At 52.6% G+C, this 14,796-nt stretch overlaps 1 pseudogene; it reads right to left on the reverse strand.

Moving 5' to 3' along the window:
• LOC119273408 overlaps window positions 1-13,730 on the reverse strand; it is a 28,315-nt pseudogene extending 14,585 nt beyond the window's left edge.
• Between the last annotated feature and the right edge of the window lie 1,066 nt (window positions 13,731-14,796).

A 14,796-nucleotide genomic window follows, 5' to 3' on the forward strand; every position in this document is an offset into this window, starting at 1 on the left:
GTAATAAAGTGGTTCAGGCCGGTGTAAGCCCGCCGTTGACGCGTCAAAAAAAGCGTGAAAGCAGCTGATCGCAGTGGAGTCAATGGTGCACATACACGTAACAGTGGCTGGAGGTGCATACGTGGCGGAGATGAACGCAGCCAAAGGTTCAAGATCGGTGGAGCTGGGCACAACAGTAGGGGCAGCGGCGGCAGCGGTAGCCCTAACAAAGTTTTCTTTGTTCTCTGACAGACAGAGGACGGCCTGTTCTAATCTGGGCCTCAGCATATGAGGGGTAGCGAGGAGCTATACATGCACACATTAGTTTGTGAATTGTGACTGATCCTGGATTAGAAAAGGAACTCAATCTCCAAGTTGAAGTTGAAGCTATTTACACACTTCTCGCGGACAGATGGAGAGGAGATCATAGGAACCAAGAGGACAATACAGGATGCTGGTTTGGAAGAACCGATGTATATGCATATCTGCTTTTTTATGGTCCAGGTGGATACAAACTAAAGAGGTTTGGGAAGAACCAGCACAGCCACAAGAAAGCAGGAGCACAACACTGCCGCCGCTGCTATGCTTATCCTAGTAGGAATCTCCACGACGCCTGTGTTAAACATATGCGTATACTTGAAGCCCAAGTCTACATGGTGTTAGTTGCGCAGGATATAGATAGGTTGTTTGAGTTGATCTTATCTCTGTAACCGAAGCTTCCTTTCTTGTATCTTACGTTTGTAATCTCAATCATCATGTACGCATATCCCAGGGATCAGCTCCTGGCTATTTAACACGAAACCGTCGCCCTCGGTAGGGTAAGACGTTCTCGCAGTTTCCACATGGTATACAGAGCCATCCTTTTCCATCTCATCTAGCCCGCATCCACCACCACGCCGCCATGTCCTCCTCCTCCTCAAGCTTCTCCCAGACCAGCCTTAGCGGCCAGATCACCGAGAAGCTTACCCGCACAATCTATGTGCTCTGGCGGACGCAGATCACGCCATAGCTCCGAGGTGCGGGGTTCTTCGGCTATGTCGGTGGAACCATGAAGGAGCCCGCACAGACTGTCACCACCAAGACAACAGATGGGAAGGAAGAGACATCGCCGAACCCCCTGCATCCTATCTGGGTCAGGGAGGACCAACAGGTATTGGGCTATCTGCTGAATAATTTGTCGAAGGAAGTGCTTGTGCAGGTCACCTCCATTGTCCACGCGCATGATCTCTGGACAGCGCTGGCCAGCATGTTCTCCATGACCTCTCTGTCCCGCATCAACAACATACGCATAGCTCTTGCTAATGCGCAGAAGGGGCAGCAGTCTGTGGCGACGTACTTCGCACAGATGCGATCGCTGGCGGACTAGCTCGCGGCGGCAGGAAAGCCGCTGGACGACGATCAGCCGGCCTCGACATGGAGTATCAACCGCTGGTCTCGGCGCTCGATGCTCGCACCATCCCTGTCACGCTTGATGAGCTCTTTGCTCAGATGAGCAATTTTGACCAGAGGGTGGCGCTCTACCAGGGCACGGGCACCGGCTTCAAGTCCTCTGCAAACGGCGCATCACGTGGTCGCGGGGGTGGTGGATCCTCTCGCGACCGCGGGCCGCCACGCAAAGGAAGGAATGCCGCCAACACCAACTCGCGCGGTGGCCACAACACCAGCGGCGGCAACAACGGCGGGCGGCCCTCCTACAACAACACCAAGGGTCGCCGCACTGGCAACAACACCAAATCACGCCCAGATACTGTCAAGTGCCAGATCTGTGGCAAACTGGGTCACTCAGCGAAGGACTGCTGGTACCGGTTTGAGGAAGATGAAGATTCCTCCCAAGATGAAAAGGTAGCTGGCCGCGCTGAGGGCTCGTACGGCGTTGACACAAACTGGTACATGGATAGTGGTGCTACAAACCACATCACAGGTGAACTTGAGAAAGTCACCATGAGGGAGAAGTACCGCGGATCCGACCAGATTCAGCTGCAAACGGAGAAGGTAGGAGGATCCGTCACGTTGGTCATTCAATTATTAAAACCCCTCACCGAAAAATTCATCTTCGAAAAATCTTGCATGTCCCTAAAGCCTCCATGAACCTACTTTATGTTCATCGTATAGCCCTTGATAATCATGTCTTTATTGAATTTCACCCGTTCTTCTTTTTTATCAAGGATCAGGCCACGAGGAAAATCCTATATCGAGGTAGATGTGTTCGAGGGCTCTATCCGTTGATTCCTGAGCTTAGGAGGCAGAATAAACAAGCTTGTGGTGCTATCAAGCTTTCATCATCTCGGTGGCATGATCGTTTAGGGCATGCATCTTTTTCTTTAGTTGAGAAATTACTTAGGAAAAATAAGCTCTCATATGAAGAGCGTGACAATGAAACAATTTGTGATTCATGTCAAAAGGCTAAAAGCCATCAATTACCTTATCCAATTTCTACAAGTATCTCTACCAAACCATTGCAACTTGTCTTTTTCTGATGTGTGGGGTCCGGCCCCCTCCTCTGTTGGTAGACATACTTATTACGTTAGTTTCATTAATGACGATAGCAAATATTCATGGATCTATCTTCTTAAGAAAGATCCGACGTTTTCCAAGTTTTTTTAAAACTTCCAAGCTCTAGTTGAACGCAAGTTTGATAGTAAAATAATTGCAGTTCAATCATATTGGGGAAGGGAGTATGAAAAATTAAACTCCTTCTTCCAAACACTTGGCGTATCTCACCAAGTCTCTTGCCCACACGCCCACCAACAAAATGGGTCGGCTGAACGCAAGCACCGTCACATTGTTGAAGTGGGGCTTGCCCTTCTTGCACGTGCATCTATGCCTCTTAAATTCTAGGATGAGGCCTTTCTTACTGTTGTGCATCTCATAAACATGTTACCTAGCCGAGTTCTTAACTTTGAAACTCCTCTTGAAAAACTCTTTCACACCAAACCAGAGTACAACTCCCTTAGTGTCTTTGGATGTGCGTGTTGGCCAAATCTACAGCCTTACAACAATCGGAAACTCATGTTTCGGTCCAAACAGTGTGTGTTTATTGGGTATAGTCCCCAACACAAAGGCGTAAAATGCCTTGATGTGTCCACCGGTCGCGTCTACATATCACGTGACGTCCTCTTCGATGAAACTAATTTTCCCTTTCGTGATCTCCACCCAAATGCCGGAGCACTTCTTCGTCAAGAAATCCTTCTTCTGCCCTCACATCTTATCAATGGTGATCACGGGGAAAATAATTGCAATGCACCACTGTTGACTAACCCTCATCCTCGTGTGCATGAGTCCTCTGGTGATGCAGGTGAAAATTCTAACGAAAATGCTGAAGAAATTGTGCAAAACGGTGCAGCACATGAGGCACATTTTATGTGTCCATTCCCGGGGAGCAAATCCCCCTCGGGATCAGCGATGCAGCACCCTGGCAGCGAATCTGCTGCGGGATTCGAGCCGCTGGCGCACCGTAGCGCGTCAGAATCTGCGGCCTGTGACAGCGACGGCCCTAGCCTCCCAGGCGCGGACGCGCGGTCGCCTGTGATCCGCCCCACGGGGCAACACGCGCCTGGCGAGTCTCCATCCGACACGTGCCCTCCTCCGATTCAATGGCCAACCGATGCAAGCTGGTGCTACACCCGACGACAGACGCGCCGCCCGACCGACTCTGACCTGACTGCAGGGCCCGGGGCCCTGGCTCATCATTGCGGCATGAAGCCGTGTCGGGGAGATCCGACCCTGGATCGTCTGTGCCCGCTTCTTCACCTGTGCGTCGACCAGCAGCCACAGAGGATCCCAACGCGCCGCCATCTCCTGTAGCTCGATCCCCTTCGGGATCTGGCGCTGCAGGGGGAGAATCTGGATCCTCTGCGCCGGATGTTGCTGCTGTGTCTCCTACGCCGCGCCGGACACGACTTCAACAAGGGGTAATCAAACCTATTAATTATAAAAACATTACAAAGTTTGGTTTGGCATGCTCTGCAGGTGAACCTTCTACACTCCAAGAAGCATTAGGAAATGCAACATGGAAAAAGGCCATGGATGAAGAATTCATGGCTCTTTAGAAAAACAAAACATGGCACCTAGTTCCCCCAAAGCAAGGTAAAAATTTAATTGATTGTAAATGGGTCTTCAGGATAAAACAAAACTCTGATGGAACTATAGATCGTTACAAGGCTAAACTAGTTGCAAAAGGATTCAAGCAACGTTATGGTCTAGACTATGAGGATACCTTTAGTCGTAAAAGCTGCCACGATTCGTCTTGTTTTGTCTATTGCTATGTCCAGGGGATGGATTCTCCGTCAGCTAGATGTCAAGAATGCGTTCCTCCATGGCGTTCTGGAAGAGGATGTTTACATGAAGCAACCTCCTCGGTTTGAGGACAAAAGGTTACCCTCTCATGTTTGCAAACTTGATAAAGCAATATATGGGTTAAAACAAGCACCCAGAGCTTGGTACTCATGTCTTAGTCACAAACTACAAGCACTTGGGTTTACTCCTTCCAAGGCTGACACCTCATTATTTATTTACAACAAGTTGAATACATCCATATTCTTGCTCATCTATGTTGATGATATTATTGTGGCCAGTTCATCTAATGAGGCAGTGGCAGGATTGTTGAAAGATCTAAGTGCTGAGTTTGCCCTCAAAGATCTAGGAGATCTACACTATTTCTTGGGTATTGAGGTAAAGAAATTTGGTGATGACCTTCATCTTACTCAGGAAAAATATGCAACTGATCTTGCAAAGCGAGCTGGATTGCAAGGATGCAAACCATCACCAACTCCACTGTCTAGTTCTGACAAATTGTCTCTCACTGAAGGAGATCCCTTGAATCAAGATGATATCACTAACTACAGAAGCTTGGTAGGTGCACTTCAGTACTTGACTCTCACGAGACTTGATATTTTATTTGCTGTTAACAAAGTATGTCCGTTTCTTCATGCACCCACCACAGCTCATTGGACTGCTGCCAAACGAATTGTCAGATATGTCAAAAATACTTTGAACACTGGTCTTACTTTTAGCAAGTCATCCTCTAAACTTGTTAGTGCTTTCACTGATTCTAATTGGGCAGGATGCTTAGATGACAGACGCTCAACAGGTGGTTTTGCAATGTTCTATGGACCAAATCTCATTTCATGGTGTGCAAAGAAACAAGCTACTGTTTCTAGGTCAAGTACAGAGGCAGAGTATAAAGTACTTGCAAATGCAACTGTAGAAATCATTTGGGTTCAGTCCTTGCTAAAGGAACTTGGTATAAAGTGCATTCAAGCTCCATGTCCGTGGTGTGACAATCTTGATGCCACATACTTGTCAGCTAACCCTGTTTTTCATGCTAGAACAAAGCACATTGAAATTGATTTTCACTTTGTCAAAGAAAGAGTTGCTAACAAGCAACTGGACATTCGGTTCATTCATTCCAAAGATCAAGTTGCAGATGGGTTTACAAAAGCATTGCCCACAATAGCTTTTGAAGAATTCAAGCGTAATCTCAACATGTCCATGTTGTGATTAAGGGAGAGTGTTAAACATATGAGTATACTTGAAGCCCAAGTCTACATGGTGTTAGTTGCGCAGGATATAGATAGGTTGTTTGAGTTGATCTTATCTCTGTAACCGAACATTCCTTTCTTGTATCTTACATTTGTAATCTCAACCATCATGTACGCATATCCCAGGGATCAGCTCCTGGCTATTTAACACGAAACCGCCGCCCTCGGTAGGGTAAGACGTTCTCGCAGTTTCCACAGCCTCGACCCCCTGTGCTCTTCCACCATCGCCAAACACCAGAGGAGCCGATGCCATGGGGCGCCGCCGACAACCAGAGAAGCCCATGCCTCTGGCCCTGCCCCTTCGTGGCTCAAACTCCATGCACGGGACAGCAGCACCAACACCGTGCACTACACAGGGCCGCTGGCATTACCAATTGAGCTCCTCTGCAAGGATGGCTACACACTAGGAGCCAGCGACCACCATCAGAGTCCGGCAGAGCCAGTAGATCGGAGCAATGGAAACCTCATATCAGTGCGTAACGGCCAGTGCAAGCCCAACGCCGGTCACCCCCATGCATAGGAATGCGTCCATGACTCCCTATCAGTGACCAGGACGAAGCTACCATGGAAGCCGGCCTTGCTGGCGATGGCAGCAAGATGAGACAACGGCGAATATTTGGGGCCAAGAGTGAGAAGGATACTGTCCAAATAGAACTTTTACGGATGTGTTTCCATTCGCTGGTTTTTCTTGTGCATGGTAGAACACCCCTGTACACTGTTAGAGGTGGAAATAACAGAGTTACCAAGCAGAGCCAGAGTGTTATACAAGGTCTAATAGGTCCAATAGTATTAGGACAGGTAAAGGATCCAAGCGTTTCCTATTTAAGGATGCCATGTATCTATATTCAAGACAAGCAAGAACAATCAATCTATTCTCTACAGTCTGAACCCATGTCTAAGGCTGGACACGAGCCGAGCCGAGCCGAGTTCGGTCCGAGCCTGGATTTGGCTCGCCATGAACGAGCCATGCTCGGCTCGGCTCGCTGGTTGAACGAGCCCGCATCTGGAGGCTCGGCTCGTCTTGCCTATGGCTCGGTCCAGCCCGAGCAGCTCCTTTTGCCTCTGGAGGCTGGGTGCGTGGGCGTACGGGCGCATCAGGCGAGGCTGGCTTGACGGCGTTGAGGGGAGCACGACGGAGACGTGCCGGCGTGGCGAGGTCGGGCGTCTGGTGCGTCGAACGCAGGTGGCTAGCCTCCGTAGCAGTTGATCTTGCTTCCTCTCGTACGTGTGCATCCAGCCAACTCCAGGATTCAATCAACGTGCTTCAAGTTTTGTACTTGTGTCCAAGAATCAATCAACAGGCTGGTGATGCGTGCGTGCGCTGCGGCCGCTGGATGCGTTCGTGCGTGCCGACGCCGGCGGCAGGATGCGTCGTGGTGGCATGTAGGAAATAGGTTGGCGAGAAGCGTGGGGCGGCGGCGGCGGCGAACCCTAGCGGGAGGAGACAGTGGAGACGACGCGACTCGCTGGGTTGGGCTGGTTGCGCTCCTCTGCTGGGCTGCGTGATTGCGTCGCGTCCTGGGCTTCGGCTTCGGACGAGCCACCGAGCTGGACCGGGCCAAAACAGGCTCGGCTCGGTCGGCCAACGGGCCCATTTCACGTGGCTCGGCTCGGCCTATTTAGCTCTCGGGCCGAGCTGAGTCGGGCCGAGCTGGAGCGAGCTCCGAGCCGAGCCCATTAGCCCGTTCGGACGTCCAGCCCTACCCATGTCTACCCAATCCTCGCACCCACGCCGCCTGAATATCTCCAGTATGGTAGGTATCCCGTTATGAATGAAGGTCCACAGCAGGTAAAGTGAATGGCTTAAGTCTAATGCATGAGAATACATTTTCATTTAAGTGATAAACGTGTTGAAGATGTTTCTCGTCTTACCTGAAGAGAACAGTAGTTGCTCAAAGAGTACAAGAACTCCTCACTTGAATTTTCAGTTATAATCCTTGACATTGCCTCTAGATTGGGGTTAAGAATCTGGAAAGTATATTTGAGGAGTTATGCATTTTCATTCACATCGGGTGTACTGTAATTCTTTCACCAAATAAGGTAGCAACAGATCATACCTGTGGTATGCATCCAACAATTCGATCCAGTTCTAGCTTGTTGTCTCTACAGTAAGACAGAAGATCGGATTCGTAGAACTCAACTCTATCAAGCAACGTTTTCCCCTCCCCATCGCAGATTGTGTGACCATCATCATCAAGCGCATTCAAGTAAAGGTTTATCCGTGCAATCTTGATAGCTCTCGGGTTTATATCCAGACCATAGACCTACAAAGAAACAAACAATGCTCAGTTTGGATTCTGACAAATACCGTAGGCTGGACTATTACCATAATGTCGATTTGAATGCCCACAAATTTGATATACAGATATGTGCGTCTCAAACTACTACGGTGCATTTTTTTTCCTTTTCAAAGGACAAGACTCTTCACCATGGTTGGAACAAATATGTGGTATTTGACCAGAGCTATGTTCAGTACTTGGGAGCAACATGCTCGTAGATATTGTTTCCTGAGAGCTACCAAGCAAGTTAGACCTCCGCGTCGCCTCCCCTGGCGGGGCCTCGGTTGCCCTGCTTTTGAGTGGGGAACCCCGGATCTGGTGCGGCGGCTCCATTGGCAAGGCACGACCGGCTAGCAGTCGTGCGGGCGGTGGATCTGGTGTCCCGGCCGCGCGGGCGGCGGGATCCGATGGTCGTTGGCGGCCGGCGGCGGCTTCTGCGGCGGCCGGTGCGCGCGATCTGGCGCCTCCCCTCCTCCCTTGTTCGGCGTGTGAGCCAGCCTGGTCGGGCCGCGCTTCCTCTTGGTCGCCGGTTCTATACAGGAGACGCTGCTGGTGCCGGGGATCAAGTTCGGGCGAAATCCCTGGCCGGCCTTGACCGGCCGCGCCGATGACGACGCCTGAGGGCGTCGTTCCCCTCCTTGGAGGCGTCGGTATGCACTGATCTCCTCACTTCACCTTCCCCTAGGTCTCCCAAGCGAAAGCCCTAACTTCTTGAAGGCGCCGCTTTGGAAACCTTGGGGTTGGGTGGCGCTTGTGGGTGGTGGGCGACGGCGGTGGTGCGGCCCTATCCTAACATGGATTCACGTCTGTTGCTTGGAGATGGACTCGCGTAGGTGGAGGTCGTCGGCTGGCGTCGTGGTGGCGTCAATGGCGGAGGACCTGCCAAGGCTCGCGTAGGTGGACGTCGTCGTTTGGCATCGTGGTGGCGTCGATGGCGGAGGACCTGCCAAGGTTTTCACCTCAGTATGCTCTGAAGATGGACCAGTGGAAGACGACAACGACGACACATGTCAGTGCGTCGGACCGGTTTGAGCCCCGGACCTGGCAGATGGCTCGGTCGGGGCCTCCTTCTTTAGATGTTAGGCTTAGGTGAGAGGTTTGGATATGTGGCCCAGCTTGCACTTCTTCATCATTTGAATAGGAGTAGGGGCAGATGTTGCCAAGATGACGGATTCAGGCATATTGTTGTTCTATTTTGTAAGGTCCTCGGGAATAATTAATAAAATGGCTACATGTATCTCCCAGATGCAGAGGTCGGAGGTCATCCTCCTTTTCCAAAAAAAAACCAAGCAAGTTAGACTATCAGTGGATTACCAAAAAGTCTGAAAGGTGTTATACATCATGTAACCTGGTTACGCCTCTAATTGCTGCAGCTCCCACTTCTGTAACAACGATGATAAAATAAAATATCCATAGAACAAGAGAAGACAAGTTAACCTTCAAAGGTAGACACTTTCCTGCAAGCGCAATGGATATCCAACCATTCCCACATCCCAGCTCTGCTACTGTCTTATCTGATGGTGGACAACACGAGCAAGCTTTTCAGCCCGCTCGTGGCCCGCTCGGTCCGAGCCGGCTCGGTCCTGGCCCGGTAAAGAAATGAGCCGGTCCGGGCTGTAGATTTTGGCCCGAAACTTCGTCGGTCCTGTCCGGTCTTTAACCGGGACCACTCGCACGACCGAGAAACTGCTGCATCTTCGGCTGCATCTTCGGCTCTCCCCACGCCGCCGTCATCTTCTCTGCACGCGCCGCCGTCGGTCTCCAAGATCCTCACGCGGCCTGCTATCCAAGGCCATCCCTTCTCCAGCACGGCTGGTGCACGCATGCACCAGTCATATGCAGCAGCAGCGCGTATGGGCATCTCCAGCCGTGCCCCAGGAAGGCCTCCCCAGGCGATTTTTTCACGCCGGTGCCAAAAAAACGGCCCAGTCGCGCCCCCAGGAGGTCGATTTTCGCCGGCCTGGGCCGAAAACAGCGCCGGCGGACCCAGGCAGAACCCGGCGCGCTGGGGGGCGCCCGGGGGCACCGGGGCGAACTGTTTTGGTGCGAAACAGCCGCGGGCCCGCCGCATCAGCGACACGGCGCCTCGTCTTTCCCCAACGGCCTCGGTTCCCGCGGGGAATCAGTGGCAAGGCTGCCGCCGGTCAGCCTTGCCATTGATTCCTCACGGACGGCGCGTCATGGGACGACGCGCCGACGCCTCCCCTCCCTCGCACGCGTACACACGGGTGCGGCGCGGCTATATAGCCGGTGGCCTGCACTCGCCTGTGCCCACACCAGCCCCGCCCCTCGTCGCCGCCCAGCTCCTCCCTCTCCCTACCTCTCCCGAGCGCCGCCGCCTAGCCCCTCCCTCTATCTCTCTACCTCTCCCGAGCCAGTCGCCATGGCGGAACGCTACCCCGGAGACGAGGCGGCGGCCAACGGCTTCGGCCGCCGTTCGCTCCGCGAACAGGAGTCCTGGCTCCTGTTCCAGGCGAACATCCCGGCGCCGCCGGACATGCGCGCCGGGCCGACGGGGTGGAGGCTCAGCGCCGGGGGAGTGCCCATTCCCCCATTGCCCGACGCCATGGCGAAGCCGAAGTACTTCACCGAGGAAGTCGAGGTCGTGCGCTCCTCCCTCACCGATGCCCAACTCTCCCTCCCCCAGTACGCCGCCGACAACCACGCGGCTTGGGCGGCGTATTTCGAGCGCCGCCAGCTGCAGCGCTTGGCTTCCACCAACTGTGCGCCGGTGGTCGGCGGCCGGCAGAACAGCGAGGGGCGCCACCTGTGGCGGGGCGTCCCCGGCCACACACTCGAGGGCGTGCTGACGTACCTCGAGGGCGGCAACGACCCGCCGTTGGCGTACCCGGCGAGGGCGGCCGCCCCGGCGCAGCACCGACGCGCCGGGCCATGGGCGCCAAGGAGGTTCGGGTCCTCCTCCTCTTCTTCCTCCTCCCGATCTTCATCGCACTCCTTCGGCACTCCGGCCCTGCTCGGCGTCAAGGCCGAGCCCTCGGCGGAGACGCCGCTCGGCCGGCGCACTCGCATCGCCGGCATCGTCATCAACGAGGGCGGCCGGCGCTCCTACTCGTCGGCTCCTCCTCCGCGCTTCGTCAAGCCAAAGACGGAGCCGGGGCTCGCGCCGATGAAGACGGAGCCGGGGCTCGCGTCGATGAAGAAGGAGCCGGCCGCGCCGGTGACGACGGAGCTCGACGACGACGACGCGGCCCTGGAATGGGCGCGCAGGGACTCCATAGCGATGGAGAACGAGCGCTTGGAGAAGGCGAAGGAGCGCCAGCGCGCCGCCCTGCTTCGCTTCGCGGAGCGTCGACGCGGCCGCGACGAAGGCGGAGTCGTCGTCATCTGCGATAGCGACGACGACGACGACGATGCGCCGCCACCAGTCAGCCATGGCGACGCCGGGCAGGGGTCCAGCAGGAGCGCCCGCGTCAAGGAGGAGAAGGCCGACGACGACGATGGCGGCGACTTCAGCCAGTTTTTCCTTTAGATTAGTTTATGTATATGTGCTATGTAATGAAAATCCACGAACTTCGCCGAAATGTGGAAATTTATCGTGTTTGGCCCAAATTTATCGTGTTTGGCCGAATTTTATCGTGTTTAAGCCGAACTTCGCCGAACTTCTTTTATTTTAAAACGTGCCTGGGGGCGGCCCTGGGGCCGGCGGCTGGGGACCAACTCGCCCCTAGGCCCAATTTTTGCGCCGGCTCACCCCCAGGCGGCGATTTTAGGCGCCCCTGGGGGGGCAACGGCTGGAGATGCCCTAACACCAGCGCACGCAGCACTAGCACGCACACGCACAGCACCACCGCATAGCATCCATGGCCACCGGCCTCCCCGCGCAAGGAATCGGCCGGATTCGTCCTGAAGCCGACACCATGGTCCTCCTTCCCCGACTCCGGCCGGCGGCGTTCTTCGTCGATTACGTCGCCATCGCTGCTTTCACGGCCTCCGCGATGCCTGCATCGACTTCGCCGTGAGTTACCACCCCTTTCCCCTCTGCCTCCGCATCTGATTAGGTCCCCCAGCCATCTCTCGCTGACGCCATGGTCACCACCTTGCCGCCGGTGGTTGCTGAGCGGTCCTCTCGGTCCGGCTCGGGCTTCGCCATCACCGGTCCGGTCCATGAAAATAGGACCGCTAGGCGGTCCAGTGAAAATAGGACCGCCAGGCTGCTCGGTCCGGTCCGGTCCGGACCGCTGGCGGCCGGTCCGAACGTCGGCTCAGTGAGGGACCGGACTGGTCCGGACCGTGTCCACCCTGAGTCTTATCCCTGAAAATGGAATCTGGATGCCGACTGAGGCCCTCATAGAAAGTGAAGGACCAATCCTCAGGACTGAAAATGCTAGGTATCTCCATCATCGTTAGTTTCTTTGTTTGCCGGGATCCTAGAAGCAGTTGATAAACTTGTCACACAATGAAAATCAATTGATAGATACTGAAATAGGGCAAAGTTTACCTAAATAAGAGAACAAGAAAAAAAATGTGTATTAGTGGTTTGGATAGCTTTTAGCATTACACCAACTATAGGCAGCAGTTTGTACTTTATACTCACAAATAGTGACAGAGAAGTCATGACTTCGGATAATGTAAGAATCTTGTAAATTACTGCTGTTCCAGTATAAATGCTACTTCTATAAATAATATGGACTAAAGATATGGTGTACATACATTGTATTTTATTTGTTATTGCAAATAACTTCATCAGGCTGGTTTGTTGACTTTTATTCGTATGCTAATATGTTGGAAATATTTTCCGACCTAAGAGGGAAAAGGTTACAGAAAATGTTTCCCACAACAATAGCACTGCCTAGAGACCATCAAAATAGTGTTCTAAATGAATCATTTGATCAATGCCTTCATGTGTTCTCACCTCATGCGAAATTACCTTTGTCCATTCTGATAAATAACCTCCACAGGCCAATAAATTAGTATGTGGCATGACAAGTTTGCAACAAGACAATATAATGTGGTCAAATTGAAGCCTACAATATAATGTACTCTTCTAAATGGATCATTTTAGAATTTTCTTGATATTTTCTCACCTCATATTTGAATGCAAATAGACTACTATCCTCAGTGTATATGACAGGACCTAAAAGCTATTTTTCATTCACCTTCTTGGTTCTTACTCACCTTAGCTCTGGCTCAAATTATGCCGAGACAAATTCTGGTGGAAGCCTAATACCTATCCATCAAGTAATAATGAGCCAAATGTGTCAAAGAGATCAACAAAGGCATTTCCTGTTATATACAGAAGCCAAACAGCGAAACTAAATTAGTCAAGAACCGAGACAAACGGTTTCCTGAACACAGAGCACGCACGAGAAATCAAATCTTTGAACAATTACAGGTACAGCAGTCAACAGTATCATGCGGTGGGCGCTCCAGAACACAACACTCACAGGGCTACCCAGATTCCAGAACATCAGATATGGAGGTCACTGCCGTGTAGGGTGCACAGGCACACATGATTTTTCAATGGGTGGCTTAGTCAAAATTAGAGCATTGCCGCACTGGTTAGCTAGTCAAAAAAAATTAACCAGTACTAATAATAGACCAAAGGTTATCATGGAATTACTGACGGCAGTAATTTTACCAAGCCGCTACGCATGTCTGAAAAAGCAGATCGCGCAATTTGCGAAGGTAAATAGGTCCACGGGGAAAATAAGGTGGGATAGGGGACCTTGGAGGTGGGGGTCGAGATGACGTCGTGGATGGGGAAGTGAAAGGTTCGGAAGCAGTCCTGGCCGGCGGCGGGGTCGGCGAAGCGGCGGTGGACGGAACCGAGGAGGCGCCGGGCCTCGGCGCGGGAGGCGGGGGCCTGGAGGCGCTCGAGAACGGCCTTGGCCGCGCCGTACGCGGTGTCGCCGGACTCGGCGCATGATGCCAGGAAGGCATCCACGGCCTTGTTGTCGTCGGTCGCCGCCATTCCCTCTGGGTTTCCAGGCTAGGTCGTCAGATGGTTCGAGTGAAGATTGGGTGGCGAGTAATGGCGAGGCGGCGTAAGCGGAATGTGCTGCGATTAGGCGTGGGGAGACGAAAATGGACCGGCAAAGACGAAAAGGGGTAGGTAATGACTCAACAGACACGTATATTTTGGCACGTATTCATCACACCAACTGGCCAGTGCTGTTTCCAGCTTTTTTTTTACGTCAGCTTGTGGTTATTTTTTAACACAGTATAGTGCTCATAACACTCACATGCACACCCTACCCCTATGAGCATCTCCAGAAGAGTGAACCGACATATCATCTTGAGATTGATGAAGTCGACGAAAACATCTCCTCCCACTGAACGCGCTTCGCTGAAAATCACAAAATATATTCAGAAAAATGCGAGCACCAGGAGGAGATCCGCCTTGTCCGCCCGCGAGATCCTCCTTGCCCGTTGGCAGTACCGGCAACGGGTGGCGGCTGCCGGCAAGGAGTGCGACGACAACCCGGGCGAGACGTTGTTCGGCGACACCGACGAGGATTGCACCCCGGCGCCACGACCACGAAGAAAGCCGGCCCGTCCGCGGGCGCCGCCGGCAGCGAGGAAGACTAGTGCACGGTATATCCATGCCGCTCCTATCCCAGGAAGGCCACCGCTCCTCTCCTCGCATCGACACCAAGCTTAGTGGGCTCAACATATTCGGATGATTAGTCGCTTGGCGGCGACGTGGAGGCAGACAACTACAGTTTCCGGCGGAGGCAGAGCTGGAAAAGGCGAAGATTCCGTTCTCTTTGTTCATGGTCGGACACAGGGAATGGGTGCCGGCGATCTTTTAGATTCAATATTAATTATAACTGTAGATCCGAACTAGCACCGGTTTGATGTAAATGTAATGAAATACATCATGTTTATATGAAATCCGGACTTGTTTGGACGAATTTCGTTTAGTTGGTTTGAATTGTTTTTAAAATATACGCGGCTAGTGTTGGATGGCTGTCTTCCATATTTGTATCTGTGGACTGGTCCCTTATTCGTGGATGGATGCGGGAGGATTTTTGCGG

This window comes from Triticum dicoccoides, chromosome 3A (genome assembly GCF_002162155.2).
Source record: "Triticum dicoccoides isolate Atlit2015 ecotype Zavitan chromosome 3A, WEW_v2.0, whole genome shotgun sequence".
Classification (NCBI taxonomy): Eukaryota; Viridiplantae; Streptophyta; class Magnoliopsida; order Poales; family Poaceae; genus Triticum; species Triticum dicoccoides.